General features: G+C 44.5%; 1 protein-coding gene across 3 annotated transcripts in view; it reads right to left on the reverse strand.

Moving 5' to 3' along the window:
- Positions 1-10,183: 10,183 nt before the first annotated feature.
- Positions 10,184-13,787, reverse strand: part of LOC116552902 — a 14,402-nt gene continuing 10,798 nt past the window's right edge. For 2 of the 3 annotated variants that reach the window (XR_004269544.1, XR_004269546.1), the window contains exon 3: positions 10,953-11,120. The gene's annotated coding sequence lies outside the window, so the exon portion shown is untranslated. Of the gene's footprint in view, positions 10,326-10,952; positions 11,121-13,787 lie in introns of those variants that run through there. The other variant, XR_004269545.1, reaches the window with a different exon arrangement.

Here is a 13,787-nt window from a genome sequence, read left to right on the forward strand (position 1 = left end):
TGTCCTGATTCATTTTATTCTCTAAGAAACTTAAAACTTTCCTATCGTTCAGTAGGCTTATGCAAAGTTATACTATAATAGGATTTTTCAAATTCAAGAAAATTGGCGGTGGGGGGAGAAAAATAAATAAATGAAAATCCAGTTCCTGTCCTAATTTATAGATACTGACAGAAAAATCCTGAGATTCATTCTAAATTAGTTCTAGATTCTCAGAACTCTCAGAGACTCTTACAGTCAGCATTCAGCAATGAACTTGAGACTTCCTCAGTCTTGTGTTTTGAGGCCCCGTAGTCCACGCACCATGCTCAGGGCTGCCCTTAGGCTCTCCAAACATGTGCTTAAGGCACCAGTGAAGTAGGGGCACCGAAAAGGCTGAGGAAAATGCAGTTTCAACTGAAGAACTCAGAATTTTGCAATCAAATTCTGGAAACAGGTTATTTTAGTTTCAGCATACATGTGATTTTTATGTGTAATAAGTAGTTTGAATTACGTTCGGGGAGAGGTTATACTGCGTGTCTTCCATTTCCCTTTCAGAACCCCTCTTCATCCCACTCTGGACTCCAGCAGGTGCTTACCCACCTGCTGCATGGATGGCTCCTTTGCCCTCTAACTTCAGCTTGTGTTTATCCAATTAGTCATATCCAAAGATGAGAAGACACAAGGAAAAGATGGTCGAAGTATTCTGGCTTTCTCATTGCCAGGTCACATGGGTTGTCTATGTCCCTTTACCAAAGACCACAGCTCCCATTCAAGTAGCCCCCTCGAGCTTCTGGCTCCTCTTTGCTCCTTCACATCTAGGACAGAAAGGAGGACTTGGGGCCGAGGCGCAGTGGCCATGCTTGTAATCCCAACACTTTGTGAAGCCAAGACGGTGGATCACCTGAGGTCAGGAGTTCAAGACCAGCCTGACCAACATGGTGAAACCCCCGTCTCTACTCAAAATACAAAAATTAGCCAGTCATGGTGTAATCCCTGCTACTCGGGAGGCTGAGACAGGAGAAGCGCATGAACCTGGTAGGCAGAGGTTGCAGTGAGCTGAGACATGCCATTGCACTCCAGCCTAGGCAACAAGAGCGAAACTCTGTCTCCAAAAAAGAAAGGAAGACTCAGGCTGGGCAGGGTCACTCACATCTATAATCCCAGCACTTCAGGAGGCTGAGGTGGATATACTACCTGAGGTCAGGAGTTTGAGATAAACCTAGTCAACATGACAAAACACCATCTCTACTAAAAATACAGTTGGCTGGGCATAGTGGTGCATGTCTGTAATCCCATCTACTTGGGAAGCTGAAGCAAGATTATTGCTTGAACCCAGGAGGTGGAGGCTGCAGTGAGCTGAGATTGTGGCACAGCAACAGAGCAGGACTCTTGTTTCAATAAAAAAAAGAAAAGGGGCGGGGGACTCAATTACCATCCCTGGAGTACTCCGTTATTCTTTGCTGGCTTCCCTGAACTCTGTCCATGTCTTAATAGTCCCTAAACATTACTCAGTTTGAGTGTGTTCTCTTTCCTAACATCTTGAGCGATCTGGGCACAATAGCCCTGCTGCTTTGGGTCTCTAAAGGTTTTAATCCAGCCTTTTCTGTGTCAGATGTTTTCTTTCAAATGGCTCCCTATCAGCTGGGCATGGTGGTTTATGTCTGTAATCCTAGCCTAGGCGGATTGCCTGAGCTCAGGAGTTTGAGACCAGCCTGGGCAACACGGTGCAACCCTGTCTCTACTAAAATACAAAAGAAATTAGTTGGGCATGGTGGTGTGCGCCTGTGGTCCCAGGTACTCGGGAGGCTGAGGCAGGAGAATTGCTTGAACCCGGAAGGCAGAGGTTGCAGTGAGCTGAGATCGTGCCACTGCACGCCAGCCTGGGCAACAGAGCAAGACTCTATCTCTACCAAAAGAAAGGAAAAAAAAGCTCCCTATCATAAGTCATACATACATTTTACAGATGAGAAAGCACAGTCAGAAAAGTTAGGTAAATTAATACAGCAAAATAACTATCAGAACTAGCTGATCAAGCCAGGCTTGCTAGTCTCCAAAGGCTGTGGTCTTCCAGGGAACTGCCATGTTTCCACAATTAAAAGATCATACAGTTAGAGTGAGCCAGATAATAACGTTAAAGCTTAATGATTTTCTTCCTAATACATTTTGGTTACAAATTTTAGTGGAAATCAGAAGGTTTGGAAGAAACACAAATATGTAAATGCCTCCTACGGCGAGTTTTACATTAATTTTCATTAGAATCAGTAAAGCCTTTTGGAACAGTGGGCAGTGGTGGGTGAATTCTCAACTTGGAATTTCTAAGGATAGGCTTTAGGGAGCAAGGAATAAATGTGTTGTGTACAATTTGGGGAGGATTAAGAGGAGTTCTATAGCTCTAAATAGATTCTCCAAAGTCTATTTTGGAGAAATAGGTACCCAAAAGATACCAGAATTACCAGAAAGACGTCATGAAGCCCAATGTAAGTGCTAACATTTTTTGTTTTTGTTTTTTAGCAAGTCATTAAAATAAAAGCAAGTGGGCTGGGCGAGATGGCTCATGCCTGTAATCCCAGCACTTGCCAAGGCAGGTGGATCACCTGAGGTCAGGAGTTTAAGACCAGCCTAGCCAACATGGCGAAACTCCATCTCTACTAAAAACACAAAAATTAGCCAGTGTGGTGGTGTGTGCCTGTAACCCCAGCTACTCAGGAGGCTACGGCGAGAGAATCACTTGAACCCAGGAGGCAGAGGCTGCAGTGAACTGAGATCACACCACTGCACTCCAGCCTGGACAAAAGAGCAAGACTCCCTCTCAAAAAAAAAAAAAAAAAAATTATTGCCGGGAGCAGTGGCTCACACCTGTAATCCCAGCACTTTGGAAGGCAGAGGTGGGCGGATCACGAGGTTAGGAGTTCAAGACCAGCCTGGCCAACATGGTAAAACCCCATCTCTACTAAAAAAAAAATACAACAATTAGCTGGGCATGGTCTTGAGCAATCTCCACTACTCGGGAGGCTGAGGCAGGAGAATTGCTTAATCGACCCAGGAGGTGGAGGTTGCAGTGAGCTGAGATCACGCCACTGCACTCCAGCCTGGGGTACAGAGCAAGACTCTGTCTCAAAAAAATAATAATAATAATAATAAATTTAAAAATGAATAAAAGCAAGCTTTTGGTAATATGTTTATACTGCTGAATCTATACTTACAGCATCATTATTGACTGAGCAATAAATTGCCTGATAGAATTGAATCTCTTCCTTTTGTTAGATACTAGTTTTAGGATTTCAGAGTTTGTTTTTTATAAATAAGACTATTTGCGACAATGCAAAATACCCACCCAAGAAGGATCATACCTTCTTGTGCCAACCCTGATGCAAGCAAAGTGACTAAGGTGTTTGGTTTCAAATGCAAGAATAAGAGCCTTGATGTTAACAAAACATTGGGCCAAACAACTGCCTTCCCTAGGAAACAAATCAGAGGACTGGTCGTTCTACCAGTTTGATAGCCAACATGATACGATGAAGGAAAGTCAAGTGAGTTGTTACGGCCATTTATTACTTTTTTGTTTTGTTTTGTTTTTGAGACACAGTCTCACTCTCACCAGGCTGGAGTGCAGTGGTGCAACCTTGGCTCACCGCAACCTCTGCTTCCCAGGTCCAAGTGATTCTCCCGCCTCTGCCTCCCAAGCAGTAGGGCCTACAGGTACGCGCCACCACGCCCAGCTAATTTTATTTTAGGGGCGGGGTTTCAATGCATTAGCTAGGATGGTCTTGATCTTCTGACCTCGTGATCCGCCCACCTCGGCCTTCCAAAGTGCTGGGATTACAGGCGTTAAGCCACCACGCCTGGCCTGTTACTGTCATTTATAAAGAACTCTGATTGCTCCTGTGACTCCACTGCAAGTCTCTGGCAGCTGTAGCTTTCACTACTGAGCTCTGCTTCCAACATTGGGGAGGAATTAGCAGAGAATGAACATAGTTTACTATCATGATCTGTGCTTTCTCAGGGAGGTTGCAGCAGCTAACAGCAGATATACTATACGTCAATTAAGATGACTACCAGAAGAAAAAAATAATCCTTGCCATGGTTTGGTTGGCGGTACCAGTATGGTCCTCTGAGATGTCTCCTTACCCCTACTCTAACCAACTTTAACCTTCATCATCAATTTGACAAATTTTACAGGTATATTACATTATACTGCAATTTTGGGCAACTCTTAATATGGCACTGATTACCTTGCATTATTTGTGCTAATCTGGACATTTTCTTCCTTAATGTTTATTAGCTCATAGTTTTAAAGTTAAGAAGTTAAGTGGCTCATGCCTGTAATCCCAGCACTTTGTGAGGCTGAGGCAGGTGGTCACTTGAGTTCAAGACCAGCCTGGCCAACATGGTGAAACCCCATCTCTACTAAAAATATGAAAATTAGCCAGGCATGGTTGTGTGCACCTGTAATCCCAACTACTAGGGAGGCTGAGGCAGGAGAACTGCTTGAGCCCAGGAGGCAGAGGTTGCACTCTGTACCGCTGCACTCCAGCCTAGGCAACAGAGCGAGACTCTGCCTCAAAAAAAAAAAAAAAAAGTTGCTTGGCACATAAGGCTAGTGGCTACTGTATTTGACAGCATAGATATAAATCATACTCATCACTCAGGAAAGTTCTATTGGACCACTCCAAGGTACACCTAGTATATGCAAGCATATTTTTTGTGTATCATTGAAAGTAATAATAGCCTGGGCAACATGGTGAGACTTTGTCTCTACAAAAAATTGAAAAAAGTAGCTGGGTGTGGGAGTACACACGTGTAGCCCCAACTGCTTGGGAGGCTGAGGTGGGAGGATCACTTGAGTCCAGGAGTTGGAGGCTGCAGTGAGTCGTGCCACTGCACTACAGAGCCTGGGCAACAGAGTGAGACCCTGTATCAAAAAAAAAAAAAAAAAAAAGACTCTCTTCTTACAAACTCATCTTTTATTCTTTCTTTTTTTTTTTAGATGGAGTTTCACTCTTGTTGCTCAGGCTGGAGTGCAATGGTATGATCTCAGCTCACTGCAACCTCCGCCTCCCAAGTTCAAGCAATTCTCCCGCCTCAGCCTCCCAGTTAGCTGCGATTACAGGCGCGTACCACCACGCCCGGCTAATTTTTTGTATTTTTAGCTAAGATGGGGTTTCACTATGTTGGCCAGGCTGGTCTTGAACTCCTAACCTCAGATGATCCCCCCCAACCTCGGCCTCCCAAAGTGCTGGGATTACAGGCGTGAGCCACCGTGCCCGACTGTTTTTATACTCTATGCATTTTGAGTATTTTTAGTAATGAAGATGAGCTGTGCCTCCTTCACTTGTCTGACCATGTAACCAGCACCATTTTCAGTCTCTGCTGTATGAAGCTAAATATGCCATGCTCACCCGTGCTCTAAGTCATGAAGCTCATCACCAAAGACTACTTGTGAACAGTCATAGCTGGCAAATACATACCTTGAGAAGTGTTTCTTGCTTAGAGCCATTGGTTTATGAATGTTTTCCAGCCCGACTTCCTGATGTTAAATGCCAGTTTTGTGGAGTGCACACATTTGAAGAATGTGGCTTTAAGCTCCTGGCTTAATTAGTTTAAATGGCTCATGTAATGAATCCACTGTGTTCTTTCCTCACTGGAGATGTGAACTGCACTATATTTGGAACTAACACTTGCAATCCTATACGCTGTTGCCTGGGTGTTGAGCTATAATTTTGGTTAATATCACCATTAACTAGATTCAGGAAGTTATATGATGATGAATTTCACAAAGATTCTGGTGAGATGTGACTGGTTTGAAAAAATGGGGGATGAGGGTGCTCTTCTCATAGATACCCAATGTGTGGGGACCTCAGCTTGCTGATGCTGTTGAAATGAGGCCACATGTTCCTCCCACTGGGGCTTGCTTACCTCCTGATGCCTGCCATGCCAGCCTGAGCAACTGTGTTGTCATCCTGACTCCTAGGCTTGCTCCCATTAACTTGGTCTACACCTCACTGCTTTCAACAAATAAAACAAATGTGCCATCCATCCAGAAATGACCCAAGTGTGCACTAAACCCAGGAAAGACCTGAGACAGGAATAATCTAGGTAGCTTTAAATGTCCATATTCTCTGGGATCCACCCTTGGCTATCCCCAGTAAGATGCTGGGCAAAGATTCTCATTGGTATGTGAGCATCATAGAAGCAACAGAAGGCTGGTGAGAAGAGGACCGGCCTTTTCTAGTCATTATCAAATAATACAGCGGCACCGTGCTCCAGCCTCACAAGCTGCTACTTGATGTGACAGGTGTGCATTTTGGCCACTGATCCCAAGACTTTGGTTATCGAGGAACCTTGTCAGAAAAGCCCCAATACATTAAACCCGAGTGCAGTATTTAAGGCAAGGTTCTGATGGATTTGTTCAATGGCTTTGGGATTCAGATGGCAGACAGTAGTTGCAAAAGCTTTTAGTACAAAAGGAAATGCTTATTATACTAGGCATTGAGGCTACAGTATCAAATAAGGTAGACTTGGTCTCTGCCCTAACGGAGCTTACGATCTAGCAGGGACGAGAGATACTGAATGAGTAATTTTAAGTGTGCCAATTCCGGAGTGGGAAGTTTAGTATGCTATACCAAGCAGTTCAAAGTAGGCTGAAGGTTCAGGAAAGTCTCCCTGGAAGAAATGTTTGTTAAACTGAAACCTGAAAGATGCGTAGTTGCCAGCCAGGCAAGGAGGAGGAAAAAATGTACTTATTAGAAGAAACAGCATGTGCAATGGGCCTGTAGCTACAAAGAAGCAGATCTATTTAAGAAGGCAAAAGAGGGCTGGGTGCGGTGGCTAACGCCTGTGATCCCACCACTTTGGGAGGCCAAGGCAGGCAGATGACCTGAGGTCCTGAGTTTGAGACCAGCCTGGCCAACATGATGAAACCCCATCTCTACTAAAATTACAAAAAAATTAGCTGGGTGTGGTGGCAGGCGCCTGTAATTCCAGCTACTCCGGGGGCTGAGGCGAGAATTGCTTGTACCCAGGAGGCGGACGTTGCAGTGTGCCAAGACTGTGCCATTGCACTCCAGCCTGGGCAACAAGATCGAAACTCCGTCTCAAAAAAAAAGCGAAAGAAATCCAGGAGAGGCTGGGTGCAGTAGCTCACACCTGTGATCCCAGCACTTTGTGAGGCTGAGGTGGGAGGATCACTTAAGCCCAGGAATTTAAGACCAACCTGGGTAACATAGTGAGACCCAGTCTCTACTGGGAAAAAAAAAAAAAAAAAAAAATTAGCTAGGTGTGGTGGTGGCATGTGCCCATAGTCCCAACTTCTTGGGAGGCTGAGGAAGGGGGATCACTTGAGTCCAGGGAATTGATGCTACATGAGATGTGATCTAGCAACTGCACTTCAGCTTGGGCGATTGAGCGAGACACTGTCACAAAAAAAAAAAAAAAAAAAAAAAAAGATAGCCAGGTGCAGTGGTTCATGCCTGTAATCTCAACACTTTAGGAGGCCGAGGCAGATGGATCACCTGTCAGGATTCGAGACCAGCTTGGCGAAAATGGCAATATCCTGGCTCTACTAAAAACACAAAAAAAATTAGCCAGGTATGCTGGTGTACGCCTGTAGCCTCAGCTACTCAGGAGGCTGAGGCAGGAGAATAGCTTGAACCCAGGAGGCAGAGGTTGCAGTGAGCCAAGATCGTGCCACGGCACTGCGGCCTGGGCGACAAGATCAAGACTCCATCTCAAAAAAAAAAAAAAAAGAAAAAGGAACTCAGGATAACAGAAATAAAGAAAGCTCTTGGGAAGGTGGGACAAGAGGGGTCTGGAGAGGTAGACCAGGGCCAGACAGGCAAGAACTTCGGCCTTGTTAAAGATTCAGAACTTGGCCAGGCATGGTGGCTCACATCTGTAATCCTAGCACTTAGGGAGGCAGAGATGGAAAGATCACTTGAGCCCAGGAGTTCAGGACCAGCCTGGGAAATACTCCATTCTCCTAAAAAGGTAAAAATATTCAGAACACTAACTAAAAAACAATGGGAGAACATCAGATTCCTCATCTGCAAAGTGGGAATAACAACAGCTATCTCATAGTTACCAGGGAGCAAAATGAGAATACAAATAAAAAGTCTTTTGTAAGTTATAAAGCATTATAGGAACACTACTAAGATATTAGTAATAACAAGTTGTGCTGCTTTCTTAATAGGACCCAAGAGTTCAAACCACCTCCTAAGGAGAATATGAAATACCTTCTAAAACCCTGACATACTCCAGGGAGCGGACGGAAAAGTCGTAAGTTTATTTCAGTTGGAAATTCCAGTGTTAGGCTTATGAAGCCTGGGGGTGAATGGAGCTGTTTGGAGCAAGATCACACCATTTATGGCAATGTGGAGTTCTCAGCTCTACACCAAATCCCTGACACCACTTCCAGAAAAGATCATTCTGCCTCCTTCTCAAACCAGCCAGAGCAGAATCACCAAAGCATTCTTGTCTCTTAATTTCTTTCTTTTTTTTTGAGATGGAGTCTTGCTCTGTCACCCAGGCTGGAGTACATGGTGCGATCTCAGCTCACTGCAACCAGCCCTGACATGCCACCATGGAGAATGTAATGGTTCATTTTGGGCCATTTCCTCTCTGCCTGTAAAATATGAAACATTACCTAAGTACAGGAGGACAGAGCTTCTGCCCAGATAGGTATGTGATTTAGCACCCATTACCACAACCTCTTGCTACTCAGAGTAGAACTAGACACAGTTCTTCCACAGAGAGGTCAGTGACTACTCTAAATGTTCCACAGTACTACACTCCAGAGGTTGCAAACTTGCATTTTTTCTTGACCTATACAATGCTTTCAAAATCTTTTTGAAATTTTATTTATTTATTTATGTTTTCTCATGTGGCCTGTGTGTGGGAAGGTCACAAATCCTCAATCTGCTTGAAAATTTACATGCCAGCTTTTAGAACTCAAGGTATTTTAAATAAAAATCCAGATTACTGGCTTTTCTTGAAAAATCACCACCGGTGACGGCAGCTCATGCCTGCAATCCCAGCACATCGGGAGGCCAAGGTGGGATGATTGCCTGCTTGAACCCAGGAGTTCAAGACCAACTTGGGCAACACAGTACAACCTTGTTTCTACAGATAATTTAAAAATTAGCCACAGGGTTGGCTAGGCACAGTGACTCAGCCTGTAATCTCAGCCCTGGGGAGATGGGGGCGGGTGGATCATCTGAGTTCAGGAGTTCGAGACCAGCCTGGCCAACATGGTGAAACCCCATCTCTACTAAAAATAGAAAAAACTAGCTGGGAGTGGTAGTGCGTGCCTGTAATCCCAGGTACTTGGGAGGCGGAGGTTGCAGTGAGCCGAGATCACACCACTGCACTCCAGCCTGGGGATGGAGCCAGACTCTTTCAAAACAAAATTAGCCAAGTATGGTGATGTGTGTCTGTGGTCCCAGCTACTCAGGAGGTTGAGCTGGTTATATAACATTCAGTCACTTACACAGCACTACCACATCCTTGTGGTCTGTACTGTGGTTGATGTTTTTATCATCTCTTCCACTCTCCCATGTATACACACACGTATGTACATACATGTACATACATACACACAGGCACACACATCTGTACACACATGTATACACATACACATACAAACATGTTGATACATGCACACATATGTATACACCTGTACACACATGTATGTATATATGTATGCATTTGTCCACAGCTGTTTTGCTTAGACCCATTTTCTTATAGACTTTTGAGACTGAGTCTCTCTCTCTTGCCCAGGCTGGAGTGCAATGGCATGATTTCAGCTCATTTCAACTTCTGCCTCCTGGGTTCAGGCAGTTCTCCTGCCTTGGCTCCCCCGAGTAGCTGGGATTACAGGCACTCACCATCAAGCTTTGCTAACTTTTTTGTATTTTCAGTAGAGATGGGGTTTCAACATGTTGGTCAGGCTGATCTTGAACTGACCTCAAATGATTCACCCACCTCAGCCTCCCAAAACACTGGGTTACATACAGGTGTGAGCCACTGCGCCTGGCTTTTTTTTTTTTTTGAGACAGGGTCTCCCACTGTCACGCAGGCTGGAGTGCAGTGGCACAATAATCGCTCACTGCAGCCTCCACCTCTTGGGCTGAATCGATCCTCCCACCTCAGCCTCCTATCTGAGGCTACAGGCATGAGTCACCATGTCCAGGCTAACATTTTAATTCAAACATTTATTAATTTAATGCTTCAATTAACTAAATTTCATTCATTCAATTTCTAGTTAACCAAAAGAAACCCAGAATAGCTGGAACAAAGAGGACTCACGCAGGCTGGAGCACAGGCAGGATGGTTAGAAAGGAAGCAGCCACCTTGGACAATAAAGAGGAAAGCCCTCATGCTGGGGTTGGTGGAAACTGATATACTCTGTTTGTGCCTCTGTAAGTATTATCCACAGCTGCAAAATTTAGCCTACTATGATTGTTTTCTTTCTTTGTTTAAAAAAATCTTGGGCCAGGCATGGTGGCTCATGCTTGTAACCCTAGCACTTTGGGAGGTCAAGGTGGGCGGATCATCTGAGGTCGATAATTTGAGACCTGACTGACTAATATGAAGAAACCCCATCTCCACTAAAAATACAAAATTAGCCACGTGTGGTGGTGCACCTGTAATCCCAGCTACTCAGGAGGCTGAGGCAGGAGTATCACTTGAACCCGGGAGGCGGAGGTTGCTGTGAGCAGAGATTGTGCCATTGCACTCCAGCCTGGTCAACAAAAGCAAAACTCCATCTCAAAAAAAGAAAAAAAAAATCTCATGGAGTCAATTATACATAAACACTAAATTAGGACTTGTCTGCTTAGTTTCCTATGTTCCAATCATGAATTTATTCTCTATCATTCACTAAAAGTATAGACTTTTCCTGTATTCATTGCATCTTCTTTCTTGGGTGTCTCCCTCCTGGAGGCTTCTGTCCTCTGGCTCCAGCCTTACTGATTGTTCCCTAGGCCTGCAGCCAGGCCAGCTATCACCCTAGGATTTCCCTTCATTATCATCTTAGAGGCTTTCTTATTTCTCACCTATATTGAAATATCCTGTTGCCTGGATCACGTCTTCCTGTTTCTGGGTTTATTCTCTTATTCTGGTGCACCGCGTCCTCTAGTAGTTTCCTGACAAAGGGTACATGGATAGGAAATAAGATGTCACATATCTGAAAATGTTTTTTTATTATTTTTTTGAGAGAGGGTCTCACTCTATCACCTATGTTGGAGTGCCGTGGCATGATCATGGCTCACTGCAGCCTCGATCTCCCTGGGCTCAGGTGATCCTCTGTGCTCAGCCTCCCAAGTAGCTGGGACTCCAATCGCACACCTTTTTTTTTTTTTTTTTTTGTAGAGATGGGGTTTCACCATGTTGCCCAAGCTAGTACTCCTGAGGCTCAAGTGATCCACCGGCCTTGGCCTCCCAAAGGCTTGAGATTATAGGCATGAGTCACTACACCTGGCTTGAAAATACTCTACTGAATTCACAGTTTAAGTAAGTTATTTATTTTATTTTTGAGATGAAGTTTCACTCTTGTTGCCCAGGCTGGAGTGCAATGGTGTGATCTTGGCTCATGGCAATCTCTGCCTCCCAGGTTCGCGCAATTCTCCTGCCTTAGCCTGTGGAGTAGCTGGGATTACAGGTTCCTGCCCCCTTGACTGGCTAATTTTTGTATTTTTAGTAGAGATGGGGTTTCACCATGTTGGCCAGGCTGGTCTTGACCTCCTGACCTCAGGCCTCCCAAAGTGCTGGGATTACACGCATGAGCCACCACACCCAGCCTTAAGTAATTTATATCATAAATCAGTGGAAAGCATTCCTACATTATCCGGCATAGTTAATAAAAAGCATGATGCCATTCTGATTGCTGTTCCTTTGAATGTGACCGGCTTTTTCTCTTTAGGTTTTAGGATCTTCTGTTAACTCATTGATCTGAAACTGCATATGTCTTTGAATGAACGTTTTCATCCATTATGTTGTGTACTCAGTGGGCCTTTCATTTTAGAAATCTAGGCCATTCAGGTCTGAGATGATTTCTTGAATTTTTCCTTCGATGATTGCTTTCCCTCCATTTCTCTATGTTCCATATCTCTGTAATGCTTATTTATTTATTTATTTGAGACAGAGTCTCACTTTGTCACCCATGCTGAACTGCAGTGGTGCGATCTGGCTTACTGCAATTTTCGCCTCCCGGGTTCAAGTGATTCTCCTGCTTTAGCTCCTTAGCAGTTGGAAATACAGGTGTGCACCATCGTGCTTGGCTAGTTTTTGAATTTTTAGTAGAGATGGGGTTTCACCATGTTGGTCAGGCTGGTCTCAAACTCCTGACCTCATGATCTGCCTACCTCAGCCTCCCAAAGTGCTGGGATTACAGGCATGAGCCACTGCACCCAGCCCTCTGTAATGCTTCTTAATTGAATATTAGTCTTACTGGACCCTTTAGCTTTTAAAAAATTTTTTCCAGCTTTTGGGGTTCTTTTCACAAGCTATTTTCTCAATTTTATCTTCCAACTCATTGATTAAAGTTAATGGTTATCATATTTTAGATGTTCTATTCTCCAATATTCTTTTTTTCTTTTCTTTTCTTTTTTTTTTTTAAGACAGGTTTCACCATGTTGGTCAGTCTGGTCTTGAACTCCCGACCTCAGGTGATCCGCCCGCCTTGGCCTCCAAAGTGCTTGGATTACAGGCGTGAGCCACCGCGCCCGGCTCCAACGTTCTTTTTTAAAAAGAACCTGTTCTTATTTCATTGACACAACATTGTTATAGTGCTGAGAAAATGTATCCTCTATTTAAAGTTTAGATATTGTTTTGTCCTGTTCTAGGCACCATAGCTGGACTTACAGGCGCACCTCCACCCCTGGCTAATTTTTGTATTTTTAGTAAAGATCGGGTTTTGCCATGTTGGCTAGGCTGGTCTCAAACTCCCGACCCTCAGGTGATCCACCCGCCTTGGACTTCCAAAGTGCTTGGGATTACAGGTGTGAGCCACTGCACCCAGCCCAGATCAATTTTTTTAATGGGCAAAATATTTAAACAGATACTTCACAAAATAAGATAGATGAATGGACAATAGACTAGTAAAAAATGGGCCAGGCGTGGTGGCTCACGCCGGTAATCCAAGCACTTTGGAAGCCAAAGCGGGTGGATCACCTGAGGTCGGGAGTTCTTCACCTGACAAACATGGTGAAGCCCTGTCTTTAAAAAAAAAAAAAAGGCTAGTAAAAAATGTTCAACATCATTAAGTCATCATAGAAACGCAAATTTAAACCATAATGAAATACCATTTCTACTCCTAGGTGGAAATAAGATAAATAAAAGCACATGTCCAGGCTGGATGCAGTGGTTCACCCCTGTAATCCCAGCACTTTGGGAGGCTGAGGTGGGCAGATCATTTAAGGTCAGGAGTTCAAGACCAGCTGGGCCGTCTCTATAGAGAAAAAAAAAAAAACAAGAAAGCTGGGCACAGTGGCTCAAGCCTGTAATCCCAGCACTCTGGGTGGCTAAGGCAGGCAGATCACCTGAGATTAGGAGTTCGAGACCAGCCTGGCCAACATGGCAAAACCTCATCTCTACTAAAAATACAAAAATTTGGCCGGGCACAGTGGCTCAAGCCTGTAATCCCAGCACTTTGGGAGGCCGAGGCGGGTGGATCACGAGGTCAAGAGATCGAGACCATCCTGGTCAACATGGTGAAACCCCGTCTCTACTAAAAATACAAAACATTAGCTGGGCACGGTGGCGCGTGCCTGTAATCCCAGCTACTCAGGAGGTTGAGGCAGGAGAATTGCCTG

The sequence above is a fragment of the Sapajus apella genome, unplaced genomic scaffold (assembly GCF_009761245.1).
Source record: "Sapajus apella isolate SASKATOON/1434 unplaced genomic scaffold, GSC_monkey_1.0 scaffold12, whole genome shotgun sequence".
Classification (NCBI taxonomy): domain Eukaryota; kingdom Metazoa; phylum Chordata; class Mammalia; order Primates; family Cebidae; genus Sapajus; species Sapajus apella.